This window comes from Schistocerca cancellata, chromosome 1 (genome assembly GCF_023864275.1).
Source record: "Schistocerca cancellata isolate TAMUIC-IGC-003103 chromosome 1, iqSchCanc2.1, whole genome shotgun sequence".
NCBI lineage: Eukaryota > Metazoa > Arthropoda > Insecta > Orthoptera > Acrididae > Schistocerca > Schistocerca cancellata.
Window position 1 is genome coordinate 652,764,389 of NC_064626.1, and position 19,693 is coordinate 652,784,081.

Consider the following 19,693-nt stretch of genomic DNA (forward strand, 5'->3'; position numbering starts at 1 on the left):
AGCAAACTGATGGGCTGATTATTAGAATTGTTACATTGGCTCTGCAGAAATGGCAGAACTTTAAAGAACTTCAGTGCTGTTCCGTGGTGGTATGCAGATATTCCGCAGATGAGAGTTTCAGGCATGTGGAAAAGCCACCTATCCACTCCGACAGGTAGAAAATTTAACAGCCAACACAGGAATTTGTCACGTGTCCGCACCCGCGAGAGACTTAATGCTCTGGAGAAACCGCCTGGTCTACGGCGATGACACAGTGTTGGCAAAATTCCGGTTCGCTAGGAGGTTATAGATTACCAGAAACAGATGAAAAAAATCATGTGCATAAGGCGAGGAAACACTATCCTATATACAGAGAAAAAAGTGGAGTGCGAAGTGAAAAAATGGGAAACGAGTTTCTTGTGATTTTGAAGCGGATGAAAAGAGGCTCTCTGAAATTAGAAAAACAAACACAATGTAAAATTTTAGTCGACACACACACACACACACACACACACACACACACACACACACACACACACACACACACACCACCAGGTGTGGCTGACCATCATTCCTGGAGCAACCTAAGACTTGGATTCACCATAAAGTTCAAATGAACGTTCTGGCCGTTACACAGGGAAAAAAGCTTTTATGCTCATAACTTAATTACTGCGACATCTTCTTCCGTTGTAAAGACCCTTATCAGGTCTATTTTATTGAGGAAATTTATATCCATCTAAGGTACACCCGATGTTTCCTTTATTGGCCAAGCAAAAGCGCCAGAGGGGGTGGGGTACGATATCTAGAGTGGAGTGCTTCTACATCAACCCCATTTTCACCCCTCGTCTGCCCTTCCCCACAAGCAGTGAACCCCAACAAACCCTAAAGCTACCCTGCCGCCTGACGGCTGAAGTTCGCATTAACGCCGCAGCTGAAGCCTTAGAGCCACATGCCAGATCTGCACGCCGCTGTCTCGTTTACCTGCTACAGTATTCACCGCTGCTCACGCTTGTTACTTTGGACTGTGACACTTGCCTATCTTGACCCCACTACTGCGCCCAGTACTGCAACAGCCCAGCAACACTGCCGTATAACGTTCCACTCACCGCCTCGGGCTTGGCTGTCCTAGTATCCGGAACTGTCAAATGTGTTTCAACAACTGTACTATAGTTCCATCCTGTTCTTTTTGCGATTTTGTCCTGCGAATACTTGACATGTTCACCGACAACAAAACCAATGTAGTTTGACCTATTTTTTTATAGCCCATGAAAATATTAGTATTCCATACATTGATTTACTGCGTTAATATTTAGCAAATGCATATTAAATTTCTATGGTACGTCAATTTAGCGAGAATGGCGTGCACAATGAAGTCAATTAAGCATGCTACACAATGAACATGAAAACAACTAATCGAAGCTGAGCAAGGAGATTTTATTTATTTTTTAATTTATTTGTTTCTTTTGTCAGGTTCCGCGAAACCATACGAGCCAAAGCTACTGGATTATGGAATGACTCAGGACACGGATTACAAAAATCTGATTAGAAAACGTATAAACGTAAGAACTAAATTAATAAAATACGAAAAATGAGTATACGAGTAAACAATATATTACAGGGAAATCTCTCTAATACTGCGAGAAAGTGCTGTAGGAGTGTGCCTAAAGGAAACCTTTCAACTTAGCTTTCAAGTCCTGTGGTTTGTCACTATTTTGCTAGCTGTGCTGGATGTCTGCTTATAATGAAACCTGCTGAATAGTGCATACCTTTCTGTACAAGGCTTAAGGAAGTGTTATCCAAGTTGACTTCGTTTTTTCGGCTAGTGTTTCCAGGTTGAATCTTTTAGTGTTTTCTGAATGAGTCAGTATTGTCAACAACAAATCTCATAATGGAATACATGCACAGGAACGGCAGTTATAATTCCGAGACTTTGAGCCATGAGACCTGCAACATGTACAAGAGATTGCAACAAATATAAGAGAGACTGCCACAGATATCGTAAGAGATTTCGTGTTGGAGTTCTTATCACGAAATTTTAATCATCTACTTTCTCCGAATGCCAAAATTTTGACTCCCACCTGCATAGTGAGTGGGCGTCTATTTTTTGCACATGCCATTCGTAAGTGGAACGGCCGAGAAATAGTCAAAATGTTTCTCCGCAACACCTGTTAAAAATTGAGATGTAATAATGTTGATGTGAGAATCTACAGCCCGGTCTTGTGCAGTAGACAGTACCAGAACCACGGTGGGCCTAGGAAAAGGCATGTGGTTGGGAGCTCATTAGATTTGAATCTTATCAAGTGTCATGAGAAGTATTTCCTCTGCTTATTTATTTATCGTGTCAAAAGCACGGAAATATAAAAAAATATATACGTAAGTGTTGACATAATTTTACACAAAAGAAGAGCAAAAATTGGACACTTCAAGTGCATTTGGTGTAGCTCTTATAAGGTGCAGGTGGTTGCTGATGAACACTGAAGGAAATTGCTGTTAGTCTGCTCAACGCCACACTGGCACAGAACTGAGTCCACAGAGAAAACCGAAGTCCGCAGATTGATCTTGCATCTCTCTGTGTTTAATCGTAATCTATTTAGATACCTCCATATTGACCACTTCTCCGAATGTCCAGGGGTAAGTTCTTCCTTTGGAGCCATCCATTCTCCCAAATATCGACATTTCTTCCGCCATCGCGAGATCCTTACCGCACGTGGATTCTCGACGAGAGCCTCAGCAGTTGTCAAGAAGCTCTTTCTTGGTTTCACCCTAGAATGTGCAGGCTTACGACCATATAGTGGATGAGCTTCCTTCGTTATGGCCTTACTTTTTCCATATCTCGCAGCAACCTCACGTCTGATTTCAGGAGGAGCTATACCAGCGAGGCAATTAAGTTTGCAACCCGCGATAATCCGACAAGACTCATTTAGAGCCGCATCTACGATCCTGGCATAACTGGACTTTTACCATACCGAACATGCATATTCAGCAGTGGAATAACATAGGGCAAGTGCGCTTGAGCGCACAGTGCATGGATTAGCACCCCATGATGTACCTGCCAATTTTCGCACTATGTTATTTCTGGCTGCCACATTCTGTTTGGTGTTTAGGCATTTCTTTTTATATGTTAATGCGCAATCCAGAGTTACTCCAAGAAATTTGGGAGTAGTATTATGTTCGAGTACGATGCCTCCCCAGGATATATTTAAGGATCTATTTGCCTGTTTATTCCTCATGTGGAAAGCGCAGGTCTGAGTCTTGGCAGGATTAGGTTTCAAGTAATTCCCATGATAGTAAACAGTGATTAGTTTCAAAGCTTTTGATAGCGTGTCTTCTACAGTCTCAAAATAGTCAGCGATAGCGCAGTCATCAGCATAAATAAAGCTTCGAGTTCCTTCAAGGATGGGTTGATCGTTAGAATAGATGTTGAATAATAGCGGCGCAAGCACGCAGCCTTGGGGTAGCCCATTTTTCTGAGTTCTCCACCTACTTTCCTTACCCTGAAATTCCACAAAAAATCTGCTGTTCTGGAGGTTTCTAATATTGCATGTGAGTGTGAAGTCTTTAGCTACATCATAAACTTTATTCAGAAGGAGCCGATGGTTGATCGTATCGTAAGCCGTGGATAGATCGATAAAGACAGCGCCTGTAATGAGCCGTTTCTCATATCCATCTTCGCTATGTTGTGTTAAGTTTATTATTTGAGACGTGCAACTTTTCCTTCTCTGAAACATGCTTACTGTGGTATTAGAAGAGGCTCCATTGTTCTAATCATTCTCTGAAGAATAAGCCTCTCCAGTATTTTGTAGAGGTGAGAGAGTAAGGAGATAGGTCTATAATTTTTGGGGTCTTTCCTATCCTTTCCTGGTTTCTGTACGACAATTACTCTTGCTTTTCGCCATACTTTAGGGATCTTGCATTCTATAATACAGTTGTTCATAAACTCCAGTAACCAAAGCATTGTAGCAGGACCAAAATTCTTGATTTGTTCAGCTCTAATGTCATCCAATCCTGCTGCTTTTCCCCATTTACATTTATCCAGGGCTGAATGCAATTCTTCAAGAGAGAAAGAAGTAGATAGGATACTATTCTCTTGATCCGTTTGCCTGAGTAATTGTTTCCACTATATTTCTGGGTTTAGTTGATTTGCCATTAATGAGGAGTTGGTGAGCAATTTTGTATGGTTTAATATTAACATATGTTTTGACCTGGGTGTTATCGTTACTCAGGCGACGTAATAGCCTTCTGACCTTTAGGCTACTTTTATTCATGTCACAGTCGGCCATTAATTGTATCCATTCTTCTCTCTTAGCCTCAGATATTAAAGAGGACATTCTGTGCAAGGCTCGATGTGGCTTCAATGAAAGGATCTTCTTCAAACTTCCTGTAGTATTTTTCAAGAAGGGTGCCCGTTTCAGTGTTATACCCTTGATATACACTCCTGGAAATTGAAATAAGAACACCGTGAATTCTTGTCCCAGGAAGGGGAAACTTTATTGACACATTCCTGGGGTCAGATACATCACATGATCACACTGACAGAACCACAGGCACATAGACACAGGCAACAGAGCATGCACAATGTCGGCACTAGTACAGTGTATATCCACCTTTCGCAGCAATGCAGGCTGCTATTCTCCCATGGAGACGATCGTAGAGATGCTGGATGTAGTCCTGTGGAACGGCTTGCCATGCCATTTCCACCTGGCGCCTCAGTTGGACCAGCGTTCGTGCTGGACGTGCAGACCGCGTGAGACGACGCTTCATCCAGTCCCAAACATGCTCAATGGGGGACAGATCCGGAGATCTTGCTGGCCAGGGTAGTTGACTTACACCTTCTAGAGCACGTTGGGTGACACGGGATACATGCGGACGTGCATTGTCCTGTTGGAACAGCAAGTTCCCTTGCCGGTCTAGGAATGGTAGAACGATGGGTTCGATGACGGTTTGGATGTACCGTGCACTATTCAGTGTCCCCTCGACGATCACCAGTGGTGTACGGCCAGTGTAGGAGATCGCTCCCCACACCATGATGCCGGGTGTTGGCCCTGTGTGCCTCGGTCGTATGCAGTCCTGATTGTGGCGCTCACCTGCACGGCGCCAAACACGCATACGACCATCATTGGCACCAAGGCAGAAGCGACTCTCATTGCTGAAGACGACACGTCTCCATTCTTCCCTCCATTCACGCCTGTCGCGACACCACTGGAGGCACGATGTTGGGGCGTGAGCGGAAGACGGCCTAACGGTGTGCGGGACCGTAGCCCAGCTTCATGGAGACGGTTGCGAATGGTCCTCGCCGATACCCCAGGAGCAACAGTGTCCCTAATTTGCTGGGAAGTGGCGGTGCGGTCCCCTACGGCACTGCGTGGGATCCTACGGTCTTGGCGTGCATCCGTGCGTCGCTACGGTCCGGTCCCAGGTCGACGGGCACGTGCACCTTCCGCCGACCACTGGCGACAACATCGATGTACTGTGGAGACCTCACGCCCCACGTGTTGAGCAATTCGGCGGTACGTCCACCCGGCCTCCCGCACGCCCACTATACGCCCTCGCTCAAAGTCCGTCAACTGCACATACGGTTCACGTCCACGCTGTCGCGGCATGCTACCAGTGTTAAAGACTGCGATGGAGCCCCGTATGCCACGGCAAACTGGCTGACACTGCTGGCGGCGGTGCACAAATGCTGCGCAGCTAGCGCCATTCGACGGCCAACACCGCGGTTCCTGGTGTGTCCGCTGTGCCGTGCGTGTGATCATTGCTTGTACAGCCCTCTCGCAGTGTCCGGAGCAAGTATGGTGGGTCTGACACACCGGTGTCAATGTGTTCTTTTTTTCCATTTCCAGGAGTGTAGTTCATTCTGCATCCCCTTGGAATTGATGCTTGGGAGGAGGCATTAAAGATGTTAACAAAATTCTCATTCTGATCTATCACAGGATCTGTTACAATTTTCTCATCTAATGTTTTGAAAATTTCTGCCAATCAGCCTTTTTGAAGTTGTACCTTCGTCTGAAAGGAATTTCTTGAGGTCTTGTTTGTGGGATAACTCTACACATAATGGGTCAATGTGTATTCGGTATGGACTTAGATGGATTTAGTGCAGGTATGAAAAATACTTTCACTTACAAAAAGCAGATCCGGATTATAGCCACGTTCCCAGCGTCCACTGTAGAAAGAATGAGGTAGTTTGCTATCATGAAGGAGGGAGAGATGGGAAGTTTCAGCCCACAGAAGGACAGCCTCACCATTTTGATCCTCTTAAGTGTACCCCCAAACATGGCTGTGACTGTTGGAATCACCTATCACAACAGAAGCTTTCCCTGTAATAAAATTTTCAGGTGGGGTGAAGGAAAAATTTGCTGCTGAAGTTTTATATACTGATGTGACTGTACAGTTACTTCACAGTAATAATTTCAATTTGTTATCTGGTTGACAAACACTACAGACTTCAAGGGCAGGTCTTATAAAGATGGCGCTTCCATACTGTGCATGTGGTCTTTCAGCTACCAGTTTCATTCCAGGAACAGAAGGACGTCTCTGCTGGGTATCCCTATGTATTCCTTGAACACACAAAACCTCACAGTGCTCAATGTGGCACATGTCTTTGAAGAGCTGTTGCTTGCAGGAAGGTATTCCTTCGATATTTCCTCTACTACGTTCCCATCTCGTTTAACAGCTTTTGTTTGACGACAGCTACTCTCAGTTCTGTCCTGGACATCTGAAGTCACACATTGGCTTTCGGGGCCTGTGTTCTCGGTACACACAAGATTATCCGGCTGAGTTCTATAAATCGCACGGCGAGGAACAGGGGTAGCAAGCGTGGCGAGTTGCTGCGGACCCGTGCTTCCAGGAAGCCGCGTGCCGTTGCCTGCCAGTCCACGCCTCGAGCAGAGCCCTCCCGCCGACAGCTATCGCCCGCTGGCTGTCGTTCCGCTCGCACACGGCGGACGCTTTCGCTTCCGGCGGTGGCCTGTCAGCTGTTTTCTGAACTGCGCGATAAGGCGGCGCCCGTAAACTCCCACCGTCGCATCGTCTCGCACCAGCTATCTCCTCTCTCTGTTCCTCCGCCAGCCGTAAACAAACTTATCTCTGTGCTTAGCCCACTTGTTGGGCTATATGACTAATTCGTTAGACGACTGACGCAACACCTCGTGCCCAAAAACATAAGTATTCTGCATATGTCATCGACTTTACTCTGTTATACTCAGAAACAACACACAAGCATTGGGATGCCACATTATTTGAGACATATTGTCCGAGAATTAACTTTAAAACAATCCCTATCCCCTGGTTCTGAACAAGGTTTTCGGGAGGTTTCCCTTGGTTGTAAGGCAACGGCTGGAGTTGGAAACCGCCTTCCAAATGTTCTCAATTTTAAGTCCCTCTCCCCCCACTATTATATCGCTAGGTAAGCGGCTGAAAAGTCTCTGACGTAAATGGCTCATTACGCGAACAGCGGACTCTACATAAACTATAGAAAAGCCCTCTGACGAACTAAGCATCACACCAGGTTACTGAACTGTCGAGTTACATTTTCAGTTATTTAGCAGTAGCCGTATTTGTTTTTGATTCCACGAATTTGAACGAGGCTCATCTGTTTACCGTACTCTGAAGATAGACGTCGTTTTAATCCCAGTACCGTTCAAGTACAATTACAACGTTGTTCGTATAGTTAACTTTACTCCTCGCTCATGTTCCACATTTTTATTTGTTCTCGTGGCAGTGGGATTCGGCAGATAGGAAAACGGTACGCAAGCTTTTCCTTGCTTGCCTGTAGAACAATTTCGTCATTTATAGCCATACTTAACACATTCTTTGATGCCATATAAGCAAATGCAAATCAAGGTAATGAGTTTGGAACACTGATCATACAGTTTTACGTTACTTCTAGTAGTGGCAGGTACCTAGAAACCTATCAATTTGCACGCTCCAGGTTGGAAGCAGATTACGAATGTTGGCGTCAGTTCTTTGCATCACCTAAAAACATGAGGGCAAACATCGTTAACCAGCACCCCTTTTATTTGTCACTTCCAGGCTCGTCGGCTGAAGTCAAGGTTAGCTCTTATCATCCGTGTAACCTAAAAAGAAACAATTCGCTAGTTGAAAATCTGTTCTTAAACGCGGAGTATTAATTTTTGTTGATGCTAATCATGTTAAAAGCGATGTTCTGACAGGTTAACCGTGTTCTTCGTTATGTGACACGCTTTGCTGTTTTACCCACAGCGTTCACTTCGATGACAATCCAAAAGTATGGTAAAAACACACGAGAAAAGATTTTTTCTTTTGTAACACATTCTATCCTCAAAACGGTGTATCTTAAGACTGTATGATCGTTGGAGAGCCTCTATTTAACAAAAACTTGAAACTTTAACAGTGAACATTTTAGGTTGGCCTTTACTGTGACCTGGAAACACTTCTGCCCTCTGCGATGCATTTTATTTCAGTGTGCAGATTATCAGATAATATAGCTGGTTTCTCTCGATATCTCGATATCTCTCTCTCTCTCTCTCTCAGATATATATATATATATATATAGAGAGAGAGAGAGAGAGAGAGAGAGAGAGAGAGAGAGAGAGAGAGATAGAGAGAGAGAGAGAGATAGAGAGAGAGATATCGAGAGAAACCAGCTATATTAACTGATAATCTGCACATTGAAATAAAATGCATCGCAGAGGGCAGAAGTGTTTCCAGGTCACAGTAAAGGCCAACCTAAAATGTTCACTGTTAAAGTTTCAAGTTTTTGTTAAATAGAGGCTCTCCAACGATCATACAGTCTTAAGATACACCGTTTTGAGGATAGAATGTGTTACAAAAGAAAAAATCTTTTCTCGTGTGTTTTTACCATACTTTTGGATTGTCATCGAAGTGAACGCTGTGGGTAAAACAGCAAAGCGTGTCACATAACGAAGAACACGGTTAACCTGTCAGAACATCGCTTTTAACATGATTAGCATCAACAAAAATTAATACTCCGCGTTTAAGAACAGATTTTCAACTAGCGAATTGTTTCTTATATATATATATATATATATCTCCCTCTCCCTCTCTATATCTCTATCTCTCTATATCTCTATCTCTCTATCTCTCTATATCTCTATCTCTCTATATCTCTATCTCTCTATATCTCTATCTCTCTATATCTCTATCTCTCTATATCTCTATCTCTCTATATCTCTATCTCTCTATATCTCTATCTCTCTATATCTCTATCTCTCTATATCTCTATCTCTCTATATCTCTATCTCTCTATCTCTCTATATCTCTATCTCTCTATATCTCTATCTCTCTATCTCTCTATCTCTCTATCTCTCTATCTCTCTATCTCTCTATCTCTCTATCTCTCTATCTCTCTATCTCTCTATCTCTCATCTCTCTCTATCTCTCTCTATCTCTCTCTATATCTCTCTATATCTCTCTATATCTCTCTCTATATCTCTCTCTCTCTCTATATCTCTCTCTCTATCTACACACACACACACACACACACACACACACACACACACACACACACACACACACACACACACAGGTGATCTCTGGGCCATTTTCTGTTCTGCAACTTCCCATTTGCTATCCTGAAAAACTGAGTCAGCATCCCTCCATGAGTGAGATGTTGGGCTCAGAAACAGGAAGAGGTGTTAGTATTGTGCTATGCGTAGCTTGGGGGTAAGTATTTCTAGAAAGGAAAAAAGAATGTGACGGTGTTAGGTGGAATTTGGATGTTTTACAATCATTATTATTATTTATTTGTATAACATTTTTTTATAAAACCCCTACTCTTTTATCTAAGTAATCCTTCGATGTATAAAATGTATTGCATAACAGGTACTTTCTAGCTGCCTTTTTAAATAAGTATTTTTTGCAATTTCTTTAATATCTTTTGGTAATTTATTGTACAGTTTTATTCCTTGGTGGAAAATGCTGTTTTGGGTTTTATGTTTATTTTTTCTTGGTAAATGTAAGTTGAGTCTACCTCTTGTTGAATGGTCATGGACAAAGCTGTTTGTGCAGTAATTAGCAATGTTTTTTGATGTGTACAACTGACTGGTAAATGTTGTCACATGGAGCAGTTAAAATTCCCAGTGTTCTGAACAGATCTTTACAATGAGCTCGACTAGTATTTTTGGTTATTATTCTTTGGCTCTTTTCTGGAGTTTGAAAACTGTGTTCATATTTTGTGCGTTTGTTCCCCAAAAAAGAATGTCATAGCTAAGAACTGAATGTACATATGAACAATATGTAACTAAAAGACACTGCATGTTACACACTGATGATAGGATTCTAAGGGCGTAACATGATGATATTCTGTCTGTAAGTACCTTTGTGTGTTCACACCACTTCAACTGAGAATCAATATTCATTCCTAGAAATTTTGCGTTTGTTACAGTCTATATGGGTGCCATCTACATTTAATTTAACTTTGTCGTTTTTCCTCTTCAAACTGAAATTCATGGCATTAGTTTTTATGTTCAAGTCATTTTATTGCTTATCGACCAATCAAACTTCCTTGAAAGTTTCATTTGCTTTCTCAGCAAGGAGTTCTCTTGTTTTATCAGTGACTATAATATTGCTGTCATCAGCGAAGAGAATTTTTTCACCATGAGTGACACTACTGGGAAAGTCACTGATGTGTATCAGGAACATTATTGGTCCTAATATGCTACCTAGCGGAACCCCTATATTAATGTATTTTGATTCTGATAAGTGTTTTACTAAATGTTTAGATCTATTTGAACTATGTATTATCTCTAATCTTTGTACCCTATCTGTCAGGTATCATCGAAACCAGTCATTAGCTACACCTCTTATTCCTAATGCTTTTAATTTATTTAATAGAATCTTGTTGTCGTCTGTATCAAACGCCTTAGAAAGATCCAAAAACATGCCTATGAGACACTCATCTTTATCAAGAGCATCAAGTACAACTTTTGTGAATTCTACTATGGTTGACTCCATATTTTTGCCACTTTAGAAACCAAGCTGTCATTCGCTTAAAACATTGTATTTATTCAAGTAATTCATTAATGATTCTTTCATAATTGCTTGTATTATTTTTGAGAATGCTGACAGCAGGGAAATGTGTCGGTAATTTTCTATGTCTTCTGCATTACCTTTCTTGCCTGTTTTAACTGCTTATATTTGTTAAGGGGCCTTGTATAATCCCTATGCATTGTTTCAGTACACACATTGGTACTTCATCTAAGCTTACCGACATTTTATTTTTTAGTTTTTGAACAGTTTCATTGACTCCATTCTATGTGGTTGGAAGTAACATTGTATTTAGTGCAACATTATTTACAGGAGTTATATTTGTTTTGGGGAATTTTTGCTGTAACTTCTATGTAATACGTGAAAAATGCTCGTTTACATATTTTGCTAAGTGCTGTGGATCATTTATTATCTTATCCCCCTCCCTTAGCATTATGTTATTCTGCGTTTGTTTGCCTCTCCCTGTTTCCTTTTTTATAACATCCCAGACTGCTTTGCTTTTATTCTCTGAATTATATATTATTTTGTCATTAAATGACTTTTTTTTGCAGGAATCAGGACCCTCCTATAGATCTTTTGGTATCTATGATAGAAATTTAAGAATTCTGGATCATTGCAAATCTTTTCATGGAACTGAGGTGTTTAAGTGTTTGGGAGGACTTCTTAATACCTGCTGTTATCCATCGGTTTTTGTGAGATGTTGATATGGACATGCATACTTTTGGAAATGCTTTTTCTAATTTTAATTTGAACAATGTGGATACTTTAGAGAATTTCATATTCAAATTGGTTTCCTTATACGCTTCATCCCAGGTTTGTTTTTCTAGTTCTTTTGAAAAATCTTTGCTTTTGATTTCTGATAAATGTCGTTTGTAGGCTTTTAGTTAGGGAATGATTCGATGCCTGATTTTACTTCTGTTATTTGACAGATGGTCTGATAGTCCGAGATCTTTTACAGCGACATCACACTTTTCCCTGTCCATATTTGTGGCCATATGGTCAATTACTGATGCAGTCGTCGTAGTAACCCTTGTTGTCCTATTGACCAATAGGGATATGCCAAAACTTTGAAGAATGTTTATGAAGATGCTGCTGGATTCATTTATGACATTAGTTTTGATGTTAATGTCCCCACAGAGAATTATGTTGACCTTTGTACTTCAGACTTTATCTAGAACTTCTAGTTATTTATTGAAAAAAGTGTCCACACTACCACTGGGAGATCTATACATACACAAAATTATTAATTTCTTGGTGGTATCAAACCCTGTTAATTCAATAGCTGATATTTCAAAGTGTGTCTTCACTCACTGTACTGAGGTCATGTCTTGACTTGAACTGTGTTCCTTTTCTGATATAAATGCATGATCCTCCACCCCTTGAAGTAGTTCTGCAGTAAGAGCTTGCTTTTTCATACAGTGATGATAATGTTGGATTTCTGTGTCTCTACACCAGTGCTCAGTAATACAAACTGCTGTGCAGTTCAAAGATTGGACCTTAACTTCTAATAGCTGTATTTTAATTTTTATTGATTGAAATGTTTTGATGAAGGATTGTTAAGTCTGTGAAATGCCCCATGTTACTCTTTCCAATGGTTTGTTTTTCTTTGCGACATCTGGCATATGTGATATTTGAAGCGTTAAAAATCTGTTTTGTGAGTGATTGTTACAGTATTTTTTAAACTGCTGGAGATACTCTTTAGGTGGGGGAACCTGTTGTCTGCATTTATCCTAAAAAAGACCTACTTTTCATTCCTATGACAACAGGTATTTGACCATGTGTGGCCCGAGATCCACCCGCTATACTTTCATGAATCAGCTGTACCAATCTTCCCTTCCCAGTCCTGTTTAGGTGTAGGCTATGCCTAGTGAAACCCTATCTGTTGATAATCCCGACAGGCACCAGAGAAACAAGAGCCAAGTGGGTTGATCTCAGAGCCATCCCTAACTCCACATTGATTCGCCTCACATCTCCATCAAGGTTTGGTCGATCATGACGCCAGAACAGCTCAACAAAGTTTACGTTGGTGCCATGAGTCAGGGAAGCTATCTTGTCCAGGTCTGTCATATGCCCCATCCCTGTGCACACTGTTTCCCACCCCACCCACTATTACTACATGGTCCTCTTTTGTAAAGCCCTTACATTATGACCCTAGGTCCTTTACCACATGACTTAGCCCTGCATTTGGCTTGAAGATACTGGTGTCCTGGTACGCTGTCCCTAAACTTTCCTGTAACTGCGAGCCTACACCTCAACCATGGCTACTACCCAGCAGCAGCACTTTCTTCTTCCTAACACTTTGTACATTCCTAGGCTTCTTGGCCTCATTTGAAGTGTGCTGCACATTTCCTGCTCCTCGTTCTACCTGAGGCTCTTCTCCACTTAACTATGGCAGTGGTCTATACTTGTTTTTGGTGTTGCTGATAAAACTGTCAGATCGCGTTCTCTTTCCTCCTATCCTCCTACCAGCTGCCAGTTCCCAACAACCCTCCTCCTCCACCTCCCTTGATCCTTATGAGTTCGTTACTTGCTTCCTCCAACTGTGCCTGAAGGGCACAGATTTTCCTTTCCTGCTACCCAATCAAAATGTTCCTACTGCATACTCTGCAGTTCCAGGAGAGAGCCTCTTCTGTTCTCCCAACATTCTCTCCACTGTACCCCCCCCCCCCCCCCAGTGAAAATATTTCCTACAAGATTGACAACAAATCCTTCTACTCACTACCTTATAACAACTCTCACATTTCTCACTCATGGTCAGTTTCGAAAGACTAATCAAGTTTAAAGAATGTTTTAAATTTGTCAAGGACGTGAGATTGGCCGTGTGTAAACAAGAAACGACACAAAGGTCTTATGTGCGGTTGTTTCGTACTGATTTAGAGATACAATGAAGAAGAATGAATTTGTAATTATATCGCTTGTACAGAGTTTACGTTATCAGGCATGTTTGTTCAGGTTTTTAAACGTTTATAACTTGGAAATCCAGGATAAACGAAAACCTTACAAGAGTAATCAGTTATTTGTGGTAATGTAAGGACGTTAATTATTATGCTTATGTCTTTATGTAATTCATACCATAAATCCAGAATGAAGTCTGCGGGAGTACCACATAAAGTAAAAAGTTAAACGCATTTATTTCCTCCTACTTGTACAGCACTTATTCGACCGACTTTTAGTCTCCTGCGGTTCAGCTTACTTTAAACTGTGTGCGCCAATAAATGGATCTATTGTGTTTCATACAATATAAAACTTCCATTTTATGAGTGCTTTTTTGCTGACTGGAATTTGCTAGAACCAGCACGAACTTTGCTCAATAGGCGCTCAATCGTGTCCGTCGTAGCGGTATTTGCGCACTCCATTTTATCCCACCGTTGCTACATACTTCGGATACTCTGACAATTCTTAAGTGATGAAAACTCACTGTAGCTACCTAAATGAAAGTGTAAAAACTTTCCCTGCATACAAATTGGTCATAATATAGCCCAATACCAGTTACTTTTCTGGGTGAATAAAAAGTAATCCAGAAATGAACAAGAAAACTGTCAAGTACAGGAAATGAGAACTGTGTAGAGGTAATGGCTGAAACATCGGAATGCCTACTGTGACTGAGGTCAATTAGCTTTCTTTGCCGAGAGCAACGGTGGAAAGCCTCGTGTTGGCCATAAGCTGCCTTATCACTCAGTACAGCTTTTCCGTTGAGTGATGCTGTTTCTAACGGTTCACGCTGTGAATGATGGTTAGTGAACTCTACGTATTCCGAGTCTGATGTGGATTGGAGTGACATTGCTCATTCGTAATTTCCGATCATTAGTAAATGAAGTCAGCTGATATTTTGTTTCACTCGCAGCAATTTAAGTTGAGCTATTAGATTCCAAACCAAACCCAACCTCGAAGTGCGACATATTCGGAAAAAAGCCAATTTTTTTTTTTACCAACAGAGATAAATTTCATTGCTGCAAGTGAATATTATATAGGTCCCAACCCTACCACAACCTCGGAAATCTTGAGATATTCGAAAAAAACACAGCTAAATATTTGTGACACCGAAGATAATACTGAGCGATGTTCATTGGCTACCGTATACTATAATCTGATTGGCTAAGGAAGGCGATAACGAATTACCAACAGCAGTAGGCAACGGAAGAGGCGCGGCACGTCTTGTAAGTTGGTTGGTTGGTTGGTTGGTTGGTTGGTTGGTTGGTTTGGGGAAGGAGACCAGACAGCGTGGTCATTGGTCTCATCGGATTAGGGAAGGATGGGGAAGGAAGTCGGCCGTGCCCTTTCAGAGGAACCATCCCGGCATTTGCCTGGAGTGATTTAGGGAAATCACGGAAAACCTAAATCAGGATGACCGGACGCGGGATTGAACCGTCGTCCTTCCGAATGAGAGTCCAGTGTCGCCTTGTAAGTGCAAAGAGCCGCCACAAAGCAGCACAGATACATGAAACGGTAAAAAACAGCTGCTACATTCTTAATGTATATATTGTTTGCTTGCTAAGATTAACAGCGATCGGATAGAAACCATTAGTGTCAGAAAATTTTCTGAGTTTTATCAGTTGACAAGTAGAGTTCGTAAGGATCATGGTGAAGGTTTACAAATAGGATAGTGTTCGTATGCAGACTTCTAAATGCTTTAACTCTAGCTTTAACAAGGAAAATATTTAATTATAAAGGAAAAAAAATACGGTATTGTATACGTGCTACCGCAGGACTGCTACGGTCGCAGGTTCGAATCCTGCCTCGGGCATGGATGTGTGTGATGTCCTTAGGTTAGTTAGGTTTAAGTAGTTCTAAGTTCTAGGGGACTGATGACCACAGAAGTTAAGTCCCATAGTGCTCAGAGCCATTTGAACCATTTTATACGTGCTACAGCATTAATTATCTTAGTAACCGGTTTTAGGGTTACAAGACCAGCATTATACTGAGGAACTATCGTCGTCAGAGAAGTTTCAATATTTGTAAGCACTGGAAAAATGTTACTCACCTAGACTGAAGCACGAACACAAACGCAATCTTTGGCAGTGCTACTAAAATGCAAATAAGATGGTAAAGTTTAACAGTACATAAATATAAAGGGAGCAAAGCAGGGGAAAACATTACTCCAAACTCGAAAAAAATGCCTATATAACAGTTTAAATTAACAATCCCAACACAGTAAAATTAGTACTTGACAAGAATGACAAGAGGTGTTACATATGGAAATTGATACATAAAGTAGATGTAACAACAGGATACATGAAGTATATAGGTATTGACAATAAAATAGATACAGGAAAATGGAAGAATAGAAAGGAACAGAGTGTAGCAAACATTTAGAAAGCCGAGGCTTAACGAGGCTTAAGTGAAGTTTGGAGGACGGGCAGTATTGAATAATGCTTCGTGTAGACGAGTAACATTTTTTCCAAAGTTGTTTGCAGAGACTAACTTCTTTGACGACGCTAATCAAAGTATGATGATGGTTTTGTATGCCGAAAATCAGGTTACGTAAATAAATTAATCCTGTAGAACCTCCAGAATATTGTGTTTTTGATTTATAATTATGTTGTTCTAAGAAGCATGAAAATGTTAAAGATCGACTTTCTCTTTGATGCGATTATAGTCCAATTCACATAAACACACTAAGAATACAATACATCCCGTCAGCTTTGACCGGTGAAACAATGTACTAATAAGACGACTACAACGTCATACAATCTCGCGTTCGCTATTAAAGTACAGGGAGGAACGTCGGGGTATATGAGAGCTTTAGGGGGGGAACGTTCTTATTGTTAATGCCCTAAAAAAATTAAATCTGACCGCAGTAATAAAATAGAGGTTTATAGCTGGACGTAAGTATAAGTACGGAATGTACTATATATAGATTGTCCTGCCACATTTGTTGGCTCAGCCAACTATTTCTCCTCCTGTCTAAATCCACACTGCGAATGCTTCACAGATCTGTCACCATAACAAAAAGAGTGCTGCTAGTGATGTCACTGGTCAAAGCAGAACAGCAAAAACAAGCTCTTTAAATACACCCGACGTACACATCAAATTTAGTAAACAGGACAATATTTCCCCGATTATTAATTTTTTAAGGTCAGTAATTAACTTCCGGTAACCTATACATTTGTCAAATAGGCCTAATGAACGCATTCTTCCTCGTAAACAGAAAATGATAGTTCACTGCGGTAATGAGTTACGACCCGAAACGGTCGCATTTTAGTGCCCCAAACCAGTTGGACCAAATTCATTATTAAAAGTTCGGTGTCCACAGACAGTTAAGTTGTATAACTGTGGTAGAACAAATGGTAATGTCACGAACGACTAATTTCAAATCGCCGCCATGAAAAACTGACACACATAAGAACTGGAGCAGCCCGTCGTACCTCTTTCTGTTTGCGGGAAAGGGCACACAACTCAGCGACACTTCAACGCATGAGGAAGCCGACGACGAGGGATGTGTGTGCCGATGGACTTCCTACAGTGATATTTCGCCACCACACACACTCCAGGCTGTAGCTGACAGCTGACGCGTAACCTTGGGAACTTAATTGCGGCAGTCTGTTTCAAGCGAACCTGAAGTTCGCCGCCGGAGGCCAACACAGCGTGAATCCTGTTCCCTGGGATTCCGAACTATTTTGCGGCGGTTCTTTCAACTAATTTCCGTCGGTTCTTTCAACTAATTTCCGTAATGACATTAGTCATTACAAGAAGCCAAACTACTTAGTTTCTGCACATAGGCAGCATTTGCTGCAGCCGACATAAATGTTTTAGTGCGTTGACAGCGTCAGTTGCGCAAACAGTGGGAAACATACGTATTCGGCGGCAACGATTCTACATGAAGGAATAGTTAAATTCCTAGAAATATTTAAAAATGCTAACGAAATTTTTTGTGTATCTTAACACTGTCCAGACAAAAATCATTGGAGTGATGACACACAATACAAAAGCAGCACTTCTCTCTTGGTTAATAGGAGAGCACCCCTAAAATTTCGGAACGGTTGAATATACCAAAAGATGGTTTTCGTTAAAGAGTAATAAGCAAAATGGAATTAATTTGATAGATAATTACTATATAATTTTTATCTGAAGATGTATTTACCATAAATTAAAAATGCTGTAATTTTAACTTCATTCTATTGTGTGTGAAGAGAACACTAGCATGAAGGTCGTGTAATGAAACTCGAGCTAATAAGAAGGTAACTTACTAATTCGCATGGTCCAGTTGCTGGAATTCTATTCCCACTGCAAGGTAAACATCATGTAAGGGGGCTGGAAATTTCACTAGTGTCAGCCTTTGTCAAGTATGGCAAATATCCTGCTTATTTGTGGAAAGTGTTCCACTATATGACGAGTGTTATGGTTCAAATGGCTCTGAGCACTATGGGACTTAACATCTGAGGCCATCAGTCCCCTAGATTTAGAACTACTTAAACTTAACTATCCTAAGGATATCACACACATCCAAGCCCGAGGCAGGATTCGAATCTGCGACGTAGCAGTCGCGCGGTTCCGGACTGGAGCGCCTAGATCGGCTTGGCCACCTCGGACGGCCACGAGCGTTATGTAGAGTCCTCTTTGCCTCCTCTATAATATTCAGTAACACTCATCGACATACACCATTTCGTTAATAAATTATGGTTTATAACAATATTTAGTAAATGAAGTGTTAATCATACTTCTCCTTTGGCGTCCGAAAAATTAGATTGCATATCTTGATCCTTTCTTGAAATTTGAAGAATTACGTTTCAACTTTTTTTTATTTTACTCTGTTGAGCACTAGAAGCTAGTTTAGAGCTCTGCTTATGGGCAAGAGATACTTTTACACATACGGCGGAACTGAAAGGAAAAAAAAAAAGTTGTGTGTGTGTGTGTAATTTATGGATACCTGTTCCGAGGTGGTGTACGAGATGACCAAAGTTACTTGGCGGACTGCTCTTTCCAATTTTCGTAGTTTATGTGCGATATATCTATACTACTATATAAAAACAAGTTGTTACCAAACCTCTATAAAAGTTCATCGATTTACTTCAAATTTTTGCACGTTACTCTATTAGACGTTCAGACGGATGCGGCCAACTTATGCTGCGAAAATGTGTGGCTTTGTTTCCTTTATCGCAGTTTTAACTAAAACAGAATGACATTTATCCCACTGGACCAATTGTTTCGCTTTGTTTTTGAACAAAAATCGTATACATAACAATGCGCTGTGTTTTCCTCCTTGCAGACGGTTTTCATAGGAAACAGGTAAGTCTTATGTACACATTACCGGACTGTGATTAGATTACTACTACGGAATCTGAATTTGAAATAACAAACAAGAATCGAGGTAACAGACGGGGGGGGGGGGGGGGGGGGACAGGAAGGGAGCTGAAGGCAGATAGGGCCGTATACCTAATTCCGGTAAAAGTTACGTATTGGGACCGTTATGCATTTTTCAATATGGGGCGTGTGTAAACATTAGGCTGCGCGAACGTAAGCATTATGCTTCGCTACACGTCAATTTGCTACCACAACCAGATTTTTTTCTTTCACATTCGTAGGCTTCGACAACTCACAACCAAATTATGACCTTCCATCCTATCGTACAATCTGTCTACGCTGCGGATCAGACTGTCACCACAACCAAGATTTTAGGGTGCAGGTGGGGAGGGGGGACAACATCACACTCTTGATGGACACACTGAACAGTGCTCTTATTCCAATCGTATGTGTTAGTAGTGCGATGTGTAGCAGTTTTGACGAGTGTTCC

The 19,693-nt window shown here is 41.3% G+C and overlaps 1 protein-coding gene across 3 annotated transcripts in view; it reads right to left on the minus strand.

Annotated features, from left to right (window-relative positions):
- Window positions 1-19,693, minus strand: part of LOC126183439 (calpain-A) — a 642,654-nt gene that overhangs the window by 351,223 nt on the left and 271,738 nt on the right. The gene's annotated exons all lie outside the window — the stretch shown is intronic.